This window comes from Arachis ipaensis, chromosome B5 (genome assembly GCF_059453495.1).
Source record: "Arachis ipaensis isolate K30076 ecotype BB chromosome B5, ASM5945349v1, whole genome shotgun sequence".
Classification (NCBI taxonomy): Eukaryota; Viridiplantae; Streptophyta; class Magnoliopsida; order Fabales; family Fabaceae; genus Arachis; species Arachis ipaensis.
Window position 1 is genome coordinate 56,808,078 of NC_142440.1, and position 17,953 is coordinate 56,826,030.

The window sequence follows — 17,953 nt, forward strand, 5'->3', positions numbered from 1 at the left end:
AATTTTCAATTTAAAAATCTTATCTTTTTCAAAAACTTTTTCAAAAACCAATTCTTTTTCATTTTTCTTATCTATTTTCGAAAATTTCAAAAAAATATTTTTCAAAAATCTTTTTCTTAAATTTATATCATATTTTTGAAAATAACATCATCAATTAATGTTTTGATTAAAAAATTTTAAGTTTGTTACTTGTTTGTTAAGAAAGATTCAAACTTTGAGTTCTAGAATCATATCTTGTGATTTCTAGTGAATCAAGTCATTAATTGTGATTTTAAAAATCAAATCTTTTTCAAAACTAATTTCAATCATATCTTTTCAAAAATATCTCTTAATCTTATCTTTTTCAAAATTTGATTTTAAAATATCCTTTCTAACTTCTTATCTTCTTATCTTTTCAAAATTGATTTTCAAATTTGTTTCAACTAACAAACTAACTTTTTGTTTGTTTCTTATCTTTTTCAAAACTACATAACTAACTCTCTCTCTCTAATTTTCGAAAATATCTTCCCTTTTTTTTTTCAAAATTTCTTTTTAATTAACTAATTATTTTAATTTGATTTTAATTTTCGAAAAATTACTAACCTTTTTCAAAAACTATTTTCGAAAATCACTAACTCTTTTTCAAAAATATTTTCGAAAATTCTCCTTCTCCCTCATCTCCTTCTCCCTCATCTCCTTCTATTTATTTATTCATCTACTAACACCTCTCTTCATCCCACATCTCTGCTCTCCTTACCCTTGTGTTTCTTTCTTTACATTACATTCTTTTCTTCTTCTACTCACACAGGGGAACCTCTATACCTGTGGTAAAAAGGATCCCTATTATTATTTTTCTGTTCCCTCTTTTTCATATGAGCAGGAGCAAGGACAAGAACATTCTTGTTGAAGCAGATCCAGAACCTGAAAGGACTCTGAAGAGGAAACTAAAAGAAGCTAAATTACAACAATCCAGCAAGCACCTTTCAGAAATTTTCGAACAGGAAGAGAAGATGGCAGCCGAAAATAATAATAATGCAAGGAGGATGCTTGGTGACTTTTCTGAACCTAATTCTAATTTAAATGGAAGAAGCATATCCATCCCTACCATTGGAGCAAACAATTTTGAGCTGAAACCTCAGCTAGTTTCTTTGATGCAGCAAAACTGCAAGTTTCATGGACTTCCATCTGAAGATCCTTTTCAGTTCTTAACTGAATTCTTGCAGATCTGTGATACTGTTAAGACTAATGGAGTAGATCCTGAAGTTTACAGGCTCATGCTTTTCCCGTTTGCTGTAAGAGACAGAGCTAGAGTGTGGTTGGACTCTCAACCCAAAGATAGCCTGAACTCTTGGGATAAGCTGGTCACGGCTTTCTTAGCCAAGTTCTTTCCTCCTCAAAAGCTTAGTAAGATTAGAGTGGATGTTCAAACCTTCAGACAGAAAGAAGGTGAATCCCTCTATGAAGCTTGGGAGAGATACAAGCAACTGACCAAAAAGTGTCCTTCTGACATGCTTTCAGAATGGACCATCCTGGATATGTTCTATGATGGTCTGTCTGAATTAGCTAAGATGTCATTGGATACTTCTGCAGGTGGATCCATTCACCTAAAGAAAATGCCTGCAGAAGCTCAAGAACTCATTGACATGGTTGCTAATAACCAGTTCATGTACACTTCTGAGAGGAATCCTGTGAGTAATGGAACGCCTCAAAAGAAGGGAGTTCTTGAAATTGATACTCTGAATGCCATATTGGCTCAGAATAAAATATTGACTCAGCAAGTCAATATGATTTCTCAGAGTCTGAATGGAATGCAAGCTGCATCCAACAGTACTCAAAAAGCATCTTCTAAAGAAGAAGCTTATGATCCTAAAAGCCCTGCAATAGCAGAGGTGAATTACATGGGTGAACCTTATGGAAACACCTATAACCCCTCATGGAGAAATCACCCAAATCTCTCATGGAAAGATCAACAAAAGCCTCAACAAGGCTTTAATAATGGTGGAAGAAACAGGTTTAGCAATAGCAAGCCTTTTCCATCACCCACTCTGCAACAGACAGAGAACTCTGAACAAAATACATCTAATTTAGCAAACTTAGTCTCTGATCTATCTAAGGCCACTGTAAGTTTCATGAATGAAACAAGGTCTTCCATTAGAAATTTGGAGGCACAAGTGGGCCAGCTGAGTAAAAGGATCACTGAAATCCCTTCTAGTACTCTCCCAAGCAATACAAAAGAAAATCCAAAAGGAGAGTGCAAGGCCATTGACATAGTCAACACGGCCGAACCTGGAGAGGAAGGGGAGGACGTAAATCCCAGTGAGGAAGACCTCCTGGAACATCCAATGATCAATAAGGAGTTTCCCTTTGAGGAACCAAAGGAATCTGAGGCTCATCTAGAGACCATAGAGATTTCATTAAACCTCCTTATGCCATTCATGAGCTCTGATGAGTATTCCTCTTCTGAAGAGAATGAGGATGTTACTGAAGAGCAAGTTACAGAGTACCTTGGTGCAATTATGAAGCTGAATGCCAAATTATTTGGTATTGAGACTTGGGAAGATGAACCTCCCTTGTTCACCAATGAACTAAGTGATCTGGATCAACTGACATTGCCTCAGAAGAAACAGGATCCTAGAAAGTTCCTAATACCTTGTACCATAGGCACCATGATCTTTGAAAAGGCTCTGTGTGACCTTGGTTCAGGGATAAACCTCATGCCCCTCTCTGTAATAGAGAAACTGGGAATCTTTGGGGTGCAAGCTACTAAAATCTCATTAGAGATGGCAGACGATTCAAGAAAATAGGCTTATGGACAAGTAGAGGACGTGTTAGTAAAGGTTGAAGGCCTTTACATCCCTACTGATTTCATAATCCTTGATACTGGGAAGGATGAGGATGAATCCATCATCCTTGGAAGACCTTTCCTAGCCATAGCAAGAGCTGTGATTGATGTTGATAGAGGTAAATTAGTCCTTCAATTAAATGAGGACTCCCTTGTGTTTACAACTCAAGGTTACCCTTCTGTAAACATGTAAAAGAGGCACAGTAAGCTTCTCTCAAAACAGAGTCAACCAGAGCCCCCACTGTCAAACTCTAAGTTTGGTGTTGGGAGGCCACAACCAAACTCTAAGTTTGGTGTTGAACTCCCATATCCAAACTCTAAGTTTGGTGTTGGGAAGTCTCAACAATGCTCTGAACATCTGTGAGGCTCCATGAGAGCCCACTGTCAAGCTATTGACATTAAAGAAGCGCTTGTTGGGAGGCAACCCAATTTTTATTTATCTAATTTTATTTTTCTTGTTCTTTCATGTTTTATTAGGTTCATGATCATGTGGAGTCACAAAATAAATATAAAAATTGAAAACGGAATCAAAAAGAGCAAAAGAAAAATCACACCCTGGAGGAAGACCTTACTGGCGTTTAACGCGAGTAAGAAGCATCTGGCTGGCGTTCAACGCCAGAACAGAGCATGGTTCTGGCGCTAAACGCCCAAAAGGGGCAGCATCTGGGCGTTTGAAGGCCAGAATTGCACCCTGGAGACGAGCTGGCACTGAACGCCCAAAACAAGCATGGTTCTGGCATTTAACGCCAGAAATGGGCAACAAATGGGCGTTCAACACCCAGAGCAAGCACCAATCTGGCACTGAACGCCCAGAGTTGTGTGCAAGGGCATTTTGCATGCCTAATTTGGTGCAAGGTTGTAAATCCTTGAACACCTCAGGATCTGTGGACCCCATAGGATCCCCACCTACCTCCACTCACTTCTTCTCACCCCTCTTTCACACAATCCCATAAACACTCTTCCCCAAAACTCTTCACCAATCACCTCAATCTCTCTTCTCTATCATCACATCCATCCACTTTTCCCCATAAACCTACTTCATAAACTCCACCTACCTTCAAGATTCAAAATCACTTTCCCATCCAAAACCCACCCTTATGGCCGAACCTTACCCCCCCTCCCTTCCCTATATAAAGCCCTCCATTCTTCTTCATTTTCACACAACACAACCCTCTCTTCCCCTTCTTGGCCGAATACACCCCTCTCCCCTCTCCTCCATATTCTCTTCTTCTTCTTCATCTATTCTTTCTTCTCTTGCCCGAGGGCGAGCAATATTCTAAGTTTGGTGTGGTAAAAGCATAAGCTTTTTGTTTTTGCATCACCATTGATGGCACCCAAGACCGGAGAATCCTCTAGAAAAGGGAAAGGGAAGATAAAAGCTTCCACCTCCGAGTCATGGGAGATGGAAAGATTCATCTCCAAAGCTCATCAAGACCACTTCTATGATGTTGTGGCCAAGAAGAAGGTGATCCCCGAGGTCCCTTTCAAGCTCATCACCATGAGATCCCAGAGATGCCTCAAATGCATTTTCCTCCACAAAACTATTGGGAGCAAATCAACACCTCCCTAGGAGAATTAAGTTCCAACATGGGACAATTAAGGGTGGAACATCAAGAGCACTCCATCATCCTCATTAAATTAGAGAAGATCAAAAAGCAATGAGGGAGGAGCAACAAAGACAAGGAAGAGACATAGAAGAGCTCAAGGACATCATTGGTTCCTCAAGAAGGAAACACCACCATCACTAAGGTGGACTCATTCCTTGTTCTTACTTTCTCTGTTTTTCATTTTCTATGTTAAGTGCTTATCTATGTTTGTGTCTTCATTACATGATCATTAGTATTTAGTAACTTTGTCTTAAAGTTATGAATGTCCTATGAATCCATCACCTCTCTTAAATGAAAAATGTTTTAATTCAAAAGAACAAGAAGTACATGAGTTTCGAATTTATCCTTGAACTTAGTTTAATTATATTAATGTGGTGACAATGCTTTTTGTTTTCTGAATGAATGCTTGAACAGTGCATATGTCTTTTGAAGTTGTTGTTTAAGAATGTTAAATATGTTGGCTCTTGAAAGAATGATGACAAGGAGACATGTTATTTGATAATCTGAAAAATCATAAAAATGATTCTTGAAGCAAGAAAAAGCAGCAAAGAACAAAGCTTGCAGAAAAAAAAATAGGCGAAAAAAAAAAGAAGAAAAATCAAGCAGAAAAAGCCAAAAGCTCTTAAAACCAAGAGGCAAGAGCAAAAAGCCAATAACCCTTAAAACCAAAAGGCAAGGGTAAATAAAAAGGATCCCAAGGCTTTGAGCATCAGTGGATAGGAGGGCCTAATGGAATAGAATCCTGGCCTAAGCGGCTAAACCAAGCTGTCCCTAACCATGTGCTTGTGGCGTGTAGGTGTCAAGTGAAAACTTGAGACTGAGCGGTTAAAGTCAAGGTCCAAAGCAAAAGAAGAGTGTGCTTAAGAACCCTGGACACCTCTAATTGGGGACTTTAGCAAAGTTGAGTCACAATCTGAAAAGGTTCACCCAGTTATGTGTCTGTGGCATTTATGTATCCGGTGGTAATACTGGAAAACAAAGTTCTTAGGGCCACGGCCAAGACTCATAAAATAGCTGTGTTCAAGAATCATCATACTGAACTAGGAAAATCAATAACACTATCTGAACTCTGAGTTCCTATAGATGCCAATCATTCTGAACTTCAATGGATAAAGTGAGATGCCAAAACTATTCAAGAGGCAAAAAGCTACAAGTCCCGCTCATCTGATTGGAGCTATGTTTCATTGATAGTTTGGAATTTATAGTATATTCTCTTCTTTTTATCCTATTTGATTTTCAGTTGCTTGGGGACAAGCAACAATTTAAGTTTGGTGTTGTGATGAGCGGATAATTTATACGCTTTTTGGTATTGTTTTTAGTATGTTTTTAGTAGAATCTAGTTACTTTTAGGGATGTTTTCATTAGTTTTTATGTTAAATTCACATTTCTGGACATTACTATGAGTTTGTGTATTTTTCTGTGATTTAAGGTATTTTCTGGCTGAAATTGAGGGACTTGATCAAAAATCAGATTCAGAGGTTGAATAAGGACTGCTGATGCTATTGGATTCTAACCTCCCTGCACTCAAAGTGGATTTTTTGGAGCTACAGAACTCAAAATGGCGTGTTTCCAATTACGTTGGAACGTAGACATCCAGGGCTTTCCAGCAATATATAATATTCCATACTTTAGCCGAGTTTAGAGGATGTAAAAGGGCGTTGAACGCCAGTTCTACGCTGCTGTCTGGAGTTAAACGCTAGAAACACGTCACGAACCAGAGTTGAACGCCAGAAATACGTTACAACCTGGCGTTCAACTCCAGAAAGAGCCTCTGCACGTGGAAAGCTAAAGCTCAGCCCAAGCACACACCAAGTGGGCCCCGGAAGTGGATTTATACATCAATTACTTATCTCTGTAAACCCTAGTAACTAGTTTAGTATAAATAGGACTTTTTACTATTGTATTTTCATCTTTGGATCATCTTTGGACGCCTGATTCTTAGATCATGGGGGCTGGCCATTCGGCCATGCCTGGACCTTTCACTTATGTATTTTTAACGGTAGAGTTTCTACACTCCATAGATTAAGGTGTGGAGCTCTGCTGTTCCTCATGAATTAATGCAAAGTACTACTATTTTTCTATTCAATTCAACTTATTCCACTTCTAAGATATTCATTCGCACTTCAACCTGAATGTGATGAACGTGACAATGATCATCATTCCCCCACGAACGCATGCCTGACAACCACTTCTGTTCTACCTTCGATTGAATGAGTATCTCTTGGATCTCTTAATCAGAATCTTCGTGGTGTAAGCTAGATTGATGGCGGCATTCATGAGAGTCCAGAAAGTCTAAACCTTGTCTGTGGTATTTCGAGTATGGCTCTGGGATTGAATGACTATGACGAACTTCAAACTCGCGAGTGCTGGGCGTAGTGACAGACGCAAAAGGAGGGTGAATCCTATTCCAGTATGATCGAGAACCTCAGATGATTAGCCGTGCTGTGACAGAGCATTTGGACCATTTTCACAAGAGGATGGGATGCAGCCATTGACAAGGGTGATGCCTCCAGACGATTAGCCATGCAGTGACAGCGCATCGGACCATTTTCCAGAGAGGATAAAAAGTAGCCATTGACAACGGTGATGTCCTTACATAAAGCCAGCCATGAAAAGGAGGAAGAATGATTGGATGAAGACAGCAGGAAAGCGAGGTTCAGAGGAACGAAAGCATCTCTATACACTTATCTGAAATTCTCACCAGTGATATACATAAGTATTTCTATCCTTATTTTCTATCTAATTATTATTTATGTTCAAAAACTCCATAACTATTTTATATCCGCCTGACTGAGATTTACAAGGTGACCATAGCTTGCTTCATACCAACAATCTCCGTGGGATCGACCCTTACTCACGTAAGGTTTATTACTTGGACGACCCAGTGCACTTGCTGGTTAGTTGTATTGAAGTTGTGAATGAAAAACGATTTATTAAGACGTGCGTACAGAGTTTCTGGCACCGTTGCCTGAGATCACAATTTCGTGCACCAACTACGTTTCCAAGTGGGTGGAGGCTATTGCAACCCCAACAAATGATAACAAGGTGGTCATGAACTTCCTCAGGAAGAATATTTTTAGCCGGTTTGGAGTCCCACGAGCACTCATCAGTGATGGAGGGAGCCATTTTTGTAACAAACCACTAGAAGCTCTTCTCCTACGATACGGGGTGAAACACAAGGTTGCCACACCTTACCATCCCCAAACAAGTAGGCAAACTGAGATATCTAACAGAGAGCTAAAAAGGATTTTGGGAAAGACTGTGGGTACATCAAGAAAGGATTGGTCGAAGAAGCTGGATGATGATCTTTGGGCATACAGAACAGCATTCAAAATGCCACTAGGGATGTCCCCATACCAACTGGTGTATGAGAAAGCTTGTCATCTACCACTGGAGCTGGAACACAAATCTCTCTGGGCTCTCAAGTTATTAAATTTTGACAGCATCGCTGCTGGTGCAAAGAGGATCTTGCAGCTGCAAGAGATGGAGGAATTTAGATCTCAAGCCTATGAAAATGCCAAGATTTATAAAGAAAAGGCGAAGAGAAGACATGACCTGCATCTGGCACCAAGGAGTTTCGAAAAGGGGCAGCAAGTACTCCTCTACAACTCCAAATTGAGACTGTTCCCTGGCAAACTCAAATCAAGGTGGTCAGAATCCTTTCTTGTCACAAAAGTCTCGCCATATGGGCACATAGAAATCATGGATGAAAGTTCGGAGAGGACTTTCACTGTGAACGGACAAAGGCTCAAACACTATATGGGCAACATGGTGGAAAACCCCAAAGTGAAGTATCATCTCAAGTAATGGAGGAATCGTCGAGCTAGCGACGCTAAAAGAGCACTTTGTTGGGAGGCAACCCAACCTGAGGTAGTTTCTTTTTTATCGTCATTTCAATAAAAATCACAAGTTGTTTCCCCTGTATTGCGAGGAGCTAAGTTTAGTGTTCTACACCAAAACAAATCCAAGAGTGAAAGTGCAGTTTTAAGTTTGGTGTTCCACCAAAGATATTTGTTATAATCACACTACACTCCAATGACAGATTGCTAGCTCCAATCAATTAGGGGAACCACTTAGCAGTAGTTTAGTTTGAAGTTAATGGTTGTTTTGTTAATAACAACATATGAGGCTCTCTGCAAGTATGCAATCTGTTGTACTAGGCAAAAGAACTAAGTTTGGTGTTCACACACCAAATTAAGTTCAGAAATTCGCAAGCATACATGCAAGCTAACTATGTCTCAAGTGCTTTGGAAACAAGCAACTGCCAGCTTTGCAAGAACCTTCTGAGGAAATAGTGCACCATCATCCAAGGAAGTGAAGGAGCAAAAACTATGGATAAGGACAACAAGGGGATAGCAAGAAACCATCACCCGAAGGTTGTGTTATTACTTAATTCCATATACTTAAAATGCTAAAAAAAATTGGAAGTCCGAAGGAACTTGATTTATAGTTGCTCATTAGTTTAGATGATTAGAGTTTAATGTTGCTCTATTGCTTTTGTCATATGTGTGCTGTCCACGATACCTGCTGGATTTTCACCTTGCTTACTTGTATGCTTGTCTCCTTTTTAATAAAAAGAGAATGTGTGTTATCAAAGACCAGAGTGGAGTTCATATTGTGGAGTAAGTTCCTTAGTGTGTGATGTGATCATAAGTTAGCTAAGTTGGTTCACCAACAAGGGTGGGAAGACAACTATCTGTCCTGAATCATATGCTTGAAACACACCCCATAAGACTAGCTAAATAACAAGATCCTAATAAGAAAAAAGGGGAAAAGCACAATAAGAGTTGAAAAAGAAAGAAAAGTTAATAAAGAATAAGGCTAGGCACCAAGGGTTTGAAACTTGAGAGATGTGTCTGTGGTGCTCCTATACCAAGGATCTGCTTGGATGAATAAGTTCGTAGGGGTGCTTCATCACTTGGTAACTTGGGTTAACTAACCCGGGATTATCAACTGAAAATCCACTATCAAGAGCAACCGTGCTACAGAACATTTAGTAACCCAAAGAGGTGCTGGACACCAAGGTCTCAAGAAAGGAAATAACAAACCATGTGCCTGTGGTGTGTATGTATGGGGGAAAGAGACTTGAGGGAGTAAGTCCTTAGGGGTGTCTTAACACCTAGCACCTTGAACCAACTGGTTCGGGAGTGCTGGCTGAAAGCTTATCTTAAAGAGTCGCCCCCTCACAGAGCACTTAGCCTAAGAACACAAATAAGCCCTGAAAACAATAAAAGGATCAATGAATAAGAGTCTCATAGGGTGCAATCAAGTGAGTATTCCAGGACATGATAAAGGTCTGAAAGCCAGTGAAGGAATGAACCTAAGTTGCTATGCATGAAACCATCATAAAACCAAGGATATGACCTCCACAATAATGACTCATTCCTCTTGGCATTCCATTCATCATTCTCTTGTTCCAGTACTTGCTTAGGGACAAGCAAGCTTTAAGTTTGGTGTTGTGATGCCAGGGCATTTTGGCCAGTTTCACTGACCTTTTCTTTACTGTTTTAGGGTAGTGTCATGCATTTTCTTAGGAAATAAGCAAGTTTTGGGTAGAATTTCACTTACATCTTGATTTAAGCATACATTGAGCACTTTACATGATTTCATGAGAATTTTGCATGAATTAGATGACAAATTGGATGATGCATGTCTCATGATATGGATTAGAACTTTGATGCACTGTATTGCTTGATTTCAGGACAAAGGAAGCAAGAAAGAGCCACGTTGGAAGCCACTTTGGTTTATTTTTGCTTGTTTTTGGTCCTTAAAGATGCCTTTCACTTGTGCCTTAATTTCATGCCAAATATGGACTATTATATATCGTTGGAAAGCTCTGAATGTCAGCTTTCTAACGCAACTAGAAGCAGATCAATTGGACATCTGTAGCTCAAGTTATTGCCCTTTGAAGGAGGCATGGTCATGCTGTAAATGCCCAGATTTTAACTTAGCGAAATTTCTTGCCTCCAAGCACATTTTTCTTGTACGGCAAAGCTAAGTTCACTTAGTGAACTGAGCTTTGTGTGCTGATTGTTCATGCTTCCTTGATTTGGTCATGGGCCACACTTTTAAAAGCGTGGCCTAAGGCTCTAAAGTGTGCTCCAACTTCAAAGTGTGCCCCAAAGCTCTTTTTTCTCCTTTTTAGCTTATTTTGTGCTTCTTTGCTTCTTTTTCTTCTTATTTCCTACCAAATTTATAAAATTAAAAGATCAAGGAAATATACCATTTAAGCATAAAAGAATGCAATATTTAAGCACTAATCATCAATTTCTTGTATGAAAAAGCATAGAAAAACATGACGTGTTGACATGTCATCAATATCCATCCAAACCCAATTTGGTCCAGCATGAGAAATCATTTCTAGCATGATCTCTTCATTCCTCTTTCAAGGTTCAGAAGAGATCCAAGTATGAATAGCTTCTTTTCCAAGATAACTACCCAATTGGATGAAGATCGAAAGCTTTCTAATAAAATCAAGAGAAAAGATAGAAGAAGGAGAATGAAAACTAATATTGATCCATCGAATTACAACAGAGCTCCCTAACCCAATGAAAGGGGTTTAGTTGTTCATAGCTCTGGAAAATGAAAACAAAGATGGAGAATACATCATGAAAGTAAAACTAGAAGTGCAGAGAAAGTAAAATACAAAGAGTAGTTCTATGCCAAAGGCTCCCTAAAGTTTCCAACTCCCTAACTAATTCAAAGCTACTCCTATATATACTACTCTTCTCATCTTCTAGTTGGCTCTTCAAGTCTTGGGTATGGGCCTCTGAATCTTGAGTTTGAAGTAGTTATCCTTTTCATTGGGCTTAGCTTTGCTTGCAGAGAGAAAAGGTGAAGTAGGCAGGGACTTTGACTCAGGACGTTAGTGGTGTCAACGTTAAGTGAAAGTGTGGGTTCGAGAACGTTAGTGACAATCACCTTTTTCACTAACGTTCCTAACCCACATATGATCACGTTGACTTCAATGTTAGTGGCACTAACGTGACCACTAACGTTACCTCTTGGTCCTTCGCACACGTTATTGGGACTTACCTTTCCCAATAACGTGGAGAGTCCTCCCTTGTCCCTACGTTAAAGTCCACGTTAACTAGGTTAACGTGGCTTCTAACTTAGCAGTGCCAATTCTTCGAGAACGTTAGTGACACTTACCTTTGTCACTAACGTTCCAATGTGCCCCTTTCCCACGTTAGAGTCCACGTTAACTAGGTTAACATGGCTTCTAACGTAGTAATGCTAGCCATCCCCAACGTTAGTGACAAAGGTGAGTGTCACTAACGTTGGCTCATCATCTCTTTATCCACGTTAGCTTCCACGTTAACTAAGTTAACGTGGGAGTTAACGTTGCTCATGGCTTTTGGTGGTTTGCCCCAACGTTAGTGACAAAGGTAAGTGTCACTAACGTTGGCTATCAATTGCTCTCTCCACGTTAGCTTCCACGTTAACTAAGTTAACGTGGGAGTTAACGTGGCTTATAGAGGCTTGGCCAACGTTAGTGACAAAGGTGAATGTCACTAACGTTGGCTTCTCTTTTGCTTCTTAACGTTAGAGTCCACGTTAACTAAGTTAACGTGGTAACTAACGTGGCCAATTATGAGCTTGGTCCAATGTTAGTGACAAAGGAGAGTGTCACTAACGTTGGTCTTGTTGTCTTCTTCCACGTTAGAGTTCACGTTAACTTAGTTAACGTGACTCTTAACGTGGGCTTATGATGGCTTCGAGGGTGTTCATACCTTGGGTCGAGCTATCCGACCCGGGATGATCGACGATAAAGCGACCGACCTCTTCGAGTCAAACGGACCGACTTCTTCTTAAAGAACTCGGCCGAGTCAACAAGAGAGCCCAATAAAGGGACAAGGTAGAGGAACACGACTCAAATCCTAAGGCAGCCCAAGCCTATAGAGATAAAGGCGGTTCCGTTGAAGATAAGCTGACCTCACCCAAAGATAAGATAAGATAAGATAACTAACTTATCTTATCTAGAAAGGTCACTTCTCACCATTATAAATACACTGGAGCACCCAGGTATAACTCATACTCTGATTCTACATAACACCTGTTTAATACCCGTGCTAACTTAAGCATCGGAGTCTCTTACAGGTACGCCCCACCCTTGGGTGATAGAGGATCAGCAGCATGTTCAATCCAAACAAGTCGGACGCACCAGCTCCGACTGCCATTTAACAGCCGGACACATCGGTTCCGACCAGCACAGAAGATCTCGTCCGAGATCAACCTACAGTTTCAGGTAACCCTCGGAACATTGGCGCCGTTGCCGGGGACCTGGAAGTCATCCCATCACCATGGCGGACGACCATGATAACGACCACGATTCAGATTTACAAAACAGAATGCCGCACAAAAATACAGACACCCCACCAAAAGATACCCCGGAATCCAACGGATACAAAAATTCAGCAAACCCGGGAGCAATAGAAGCACTTCAAGATCGCTTGAAGCAACTTGAAAAAGAAACCCAACAACAACGAGAGATCGGAAAGGATCTACAAAGAGAGGTACGGCGACGACGAGAATTGGAAGAAAAATTACTACAATTAGAAACCGATCTCAAATCGAAAACCCCTCAAATCACTCCCGAGGAAAGCCCACGCAAAGAACAGGATCCATTCACCAGGGAGATCATGAAAACCAAGATCACAAAGGACTTCAAACTACCGGATATGACTTTATATGACGGCACCACAGATCCTAGCCATCATCTCAGCAATTTCAAAAGCAAAATGTACCTTACCGACGCCTCAGATGCCATTCGCTGTAAAGCTTTTCCAACAACCCTCACAAAGACGGCAATCAGATGCTTCGACAACCTACCTCCAAAGTCTATCTCAAACTTCGACGATCTGGCCAAAAAGTTCCTAGCCAGATTCTCCATCCAGAAAGATAAGGCCAAGCACGCCCCCAGTCTACTAGGGATCAAGCAAGGAGATCGGGAGAGCCTCCGCAACTACATGGAAAGATTCAATAAAACATGCATAGACATACAAAGTTTACCCACAGAGGCCACCATCATGGGACTCATCAACAGCCTACGAGAAGGACCTTTCAGCCAATCTATATCAAAAAAGTACCCGACCTCCTTGGATGAAGTACAGGAACGAGCAGAAAAATACATCAATATGGAAGAAAATGCCCGATTGGGAGAAACCTCAAAATCTGGAGCCTCCTACCGGGATAAAGACAAAGAATCCAGAAAGAAAGAAGATCGACAAGGGGAGAAAATAAAAAATACCATAATTACACTCCTCTCAGGGCATCCCTGGTCGACGTGTACAAAGAAGTCTGCCATACAGAGAAAATCCCCCCAGCGTGACCGCTCAAAGGCAAAAAGGGAGAGGGAAACCGGAAGGAATATTGTGGATACCATCGAGTCCGAGGGCACTCCACCAACGAGTGCTTCGACTTAAAGAATATCATAGAAAAATTGGTGAGAGAAGGAAAATTAGATCGATTTCTAGCCACCCGAGATGATGACTAAAGAAAGAGGCGAAGGGACGAAGATGACGGACGAACTGAACGATCACCTCGGACACCAGAAAGACACGTCCACATGATACACGGTGGGCTCGCAGGAGGTGGGATCTCCAAATCATCTCGCAAAAGATATCTCAAAGAAGTATGTCATGTCGAAGGAAAGGAGGAAACACTCGACATCCCGGCGATAACATTCACTAAAGAGGACGCATTCGGCATCATCTCGGGACATGATGATCCCATGGTCATCACTGTCATACTGGCAAACGCCAACCTACATCGCACATTAGTGGACCAGGGGAGTTCTGCCGACATCTTATTCAAAACAGCCTTCGACAAACTCGGCTTAGACGAAAAGGAGCTTAGGGCATACCCGAACAGCCTGTTCAGATTAGGAGATACCCCAGTACAACCACTGGGATACATATCGCTACACACAACCTTCGGAAAGGGGAACCAATCTCGGACCCTCAAAATAGACTACATTGTGGTCGACGTAAGTTCGGCCTACAATGCTCTAATATGTTGGACAACACTCAATCAACTCGGCGCAATAGTCTCAACCCCACATCTATGCATGAAATTCCCAACCACAGAAGGGATAGCCACAACAAAAGTAGATCAAAGGATGGCACGCCGCTGTTATAACGAAAGTCTAAACCTTAGAAAAAGGGGAGAGGAGTTTCATACAATTGAACTAGGCGGAGTCCAGCAACGAGAAGAACTCTGTCCGCAGCCAGAAAGCGAGAGGGAGAAGATTCAAATCGAAGACACCTCGGACAAAACAACCAATATTGGCACGACTCTAGGAGGAGACTCAAAAGAATTATTGGTACAATTCTTATGAGATAATGTCGATCTCTTCACATGGAAAGCCAGAGACATGCCAGGCATAGACCCTAAGCTAATGTGCCACAAGTTGGCGGTCTACCCAGGATCTCGGCCGGTTCAGCAGAGACGAAGGAAACTCGGGCTAGAACGATCCAAAGCTGTGGAAGAACAAGTACAGGCCCTACTGGAGGCAGGATTTATAAGAGAAGTCAAGTACCCACTATTGCTGGCCAACGTTGTCTTGGCGAAAAAAGCAAATGGGAAGTGGCGAATGTGCACCGATTACACAGATCTCAACAAAGCCTGCCCAAAAGATCCATACCCACTCCCAAGCATAGACGCTCTGGTAGATGCTTCCTTCGGATACAGATACCTCTCGTTTATGGATGCATACTCGGGATACAACCAAATCCCCATGTATCCACCAGATCAGGAAAAGACCTCGTTCTTAACACCAAAGGCAAACTACTGCTATATCGTGATGCCTTTTGGTCTCAAGAACGCAGGAGATACTTATCAAAGGCTAATGAATAAAGTCTTCTCAGGTCACATCGAAAAAATCATGGAAGTTTATGTGGACAACATGTTGATAAAGACACAAAGTGAAGATACATTATTATCCGACCTGGCTCAAGTGTTTGACACCATAAGGAAGCACAACATGTGACTCAATCCCGCAAAATGCGCCTTCGCAGTAGAAGCAGGCAAATTTTTAGGTTTCATGCTCACACAAAGGGGAATTGAGGCAAATCCAGACAAATGTCAGGCCATACTCAAAATGAAGAGCCCAACCTGCGTCAAAGAAGTACAACAACTCAACGGGAGATTGGCCGCCTTATCCCGATTCTTAGCAGGAGCTGCGATAAGATCTCTCCCCTTCTATGCTACTTTAAGAAAGGGAAAACAGTTCGAATGGACGACAGAATGCGAGCAAGCCTTCTAAGACTTCAAGGAGTTCTTAGGACGGCCACCTATCCTATCTCGACCACGAGAAGGAGAGCCGCTCATACTATATCTCACAGTAGGGAGCCGGGCAATAGCTTCAGCACTAGTCAGAGAAGACGAACATGGGCAACAACCCGTCTACTTCATTAGCAAGGCACTACAGGGATCCGAGCTGAACTACCAGAAAATAGAAAAATTTGCCTATACTCTTATCCTAACATCTCGACGACTCCGCCCGTACTTCCAGGCTCACACCATTAAGGTTCGAACTAACCAGCCCATAAAAAGAATATTGCAGAAAACAGATCTAGCAGGAAGAATTCTACAATGGGCAGTCGAGCTATCAGAATTTGACCTCCAATACGAAGCTCGAACGGCCATCAAATCACAGTATCTGGCCGACTTTATCGCATAATTCACAGATGCCTTAGAAACCCCCACAGAATGGAATCTTTACGTGGACGGTTCTTCAAATAAAACTGGAAGCGGCGCAGGCGTGATAATAGAAAGCAACCAAGGAACCCAAGTTGAGCTCTTCCTCAAGTTCGGATTCCCGGCTTCAAACAACCAGGCAGAATATGAAGCATTATTAGCCGGTTTGAAGCTGGCTAAAGAGGTCGGAGCTCAAAAACTCAACATTTACAGCGATTCACAATTGGTCACATCACAAATAACAGGGAGCTACCAAGCCAAAGATCCCACCATGAAAAGGTATTTGGATAAAACAAAGGAACAGCTCAGAAAAATTGGGGAGTACAAGATCTGCCACATACCCCGCGAACAAAATGCCCGATCTGATGCACTCTCAAAATTAGCCAGCACCAAATCAGGGGGCAACAATAGAAGCCTCATCCAAGAAATGTTGCAGAACCCGTCAATCTCGGAAGAGGAAAAAGTCCTGACTATAACAAGTCAGGACCAAGGATGGATAACCCCCATAATCAACTACCTCAAAACAGGAATGCTCCCCACAAAAGAAAAGGAGGCAAAGAGGTTAAAAAGGGAGGCACAGTACTACACCATCATAAACAACATCCTGTACAAAAGAGGAATCTCAATACCTTTACTAAAATGCGTACCGACCTCCAACACAAGAGAAGTGCTAGAAGAAATACACAGCGGCATTTGTGGCAATCATCTTGGAGCGCAAGCTCTCGCCAAAAAGGTACTCCGGGCAGGATTTTATTGGCCAACTCTACAGAAAGAAGCTACAGAATTTGTAAAGACATGTCCACCATGTCAGAAACATGCTAACTTCCACATCGCCACGCCAGAAGAGGTCATCAGCGTGACCTCGCCTTGGCCATTTGCAAAATGGGGACTCGATCTTCTCGGCCCCTTCCCACAAGGATCAGGACAAGTTAAATTCCTCAGAGTAGGGGTAGATTACTTTACAAAGTGGATCGAGGCAGAGCCCCTAGCTAACGCCACCGCTCAAAGAAGCTGGAAATTCTTATATAGAAACATTATCACGAGGTTCGGGGTTCCATATTCAATAACCACAGATAATGGCACTCAATTCACAGATACAGGCTTCAGAAAACTAGTAGCCGACTTGAATATAAAGCACCAGTACACCTCCGTTGAACACCCACAAGGCAATGGACAGGCCGAAGCCTCTAACAAAGTCATACTGGCCGGACTAAAATGGAGATTACAAGATGCAAAGGGAGCCTGGGTAGAAGAGCTTCCACAGGTCCTATGGGCGTATCGAACAATGCCACATTCCACTACGAAGGAATCTCCCTTCCGATTAGCATATGGAATAGAGGCGATGATCCCAGTAGAGATCAAGGAAGGATTGCCTAGAGTAATTCACTACAATGAGGAAGCAAACTCCCAACTGCAGAGAGAAGAGCTCGACTGGTTACCCAAAATCCAGGAAAGAGCTCGGATCAGGGAAGAAGCTCTAAAGCGCCGAATGGCTTCCAGATATAATCAAAAGGTAGTACCGAGAAGTTTTGTAGAAAATGATCTCATCCTAATCCGAAATGATATCGGAACAACTCGACCAGGAAAAGGAAAACTGGCAGCAAACTGGAAAGGACCCTACCGAGTTGTAGAAGTACTTGGAAAGGGCTACTACAGACTGTCTGAACTCGATGGACGAGAGCTTCCCAGGTCTTGGCACGCCTGCAACCTAAGAAGGTACTACAGTTAGAAGAGATAAAAGACCTCATCATTGGATGCACTCTTTTTCCTGAAAAGGTTTTTTAATGAGGCACCAAGTTGAGACTCAGACAATCCCATATGTATA

General features: G+C 41.7%; 1 non-coding gene across 1 annotated transcript; it reads right to left on the minus strand.

Moving 5' to 3' along the window:
- Positions 1-1,385: 1,385 nt before the first annotated feature.
- On the minus strand, positions 1,386-1,492 carry LOC148564276 (small nucleolar RNA R71). Its single transcript, XR_015884704.1, has one exon. It is a non-coding gene; the product is annotated as a small nucleolar RNA R71 (small nucleolar RNA).
- Between the last annotated feature and the right edge of the window lie 16,461 nt (positions 1,493-17,953).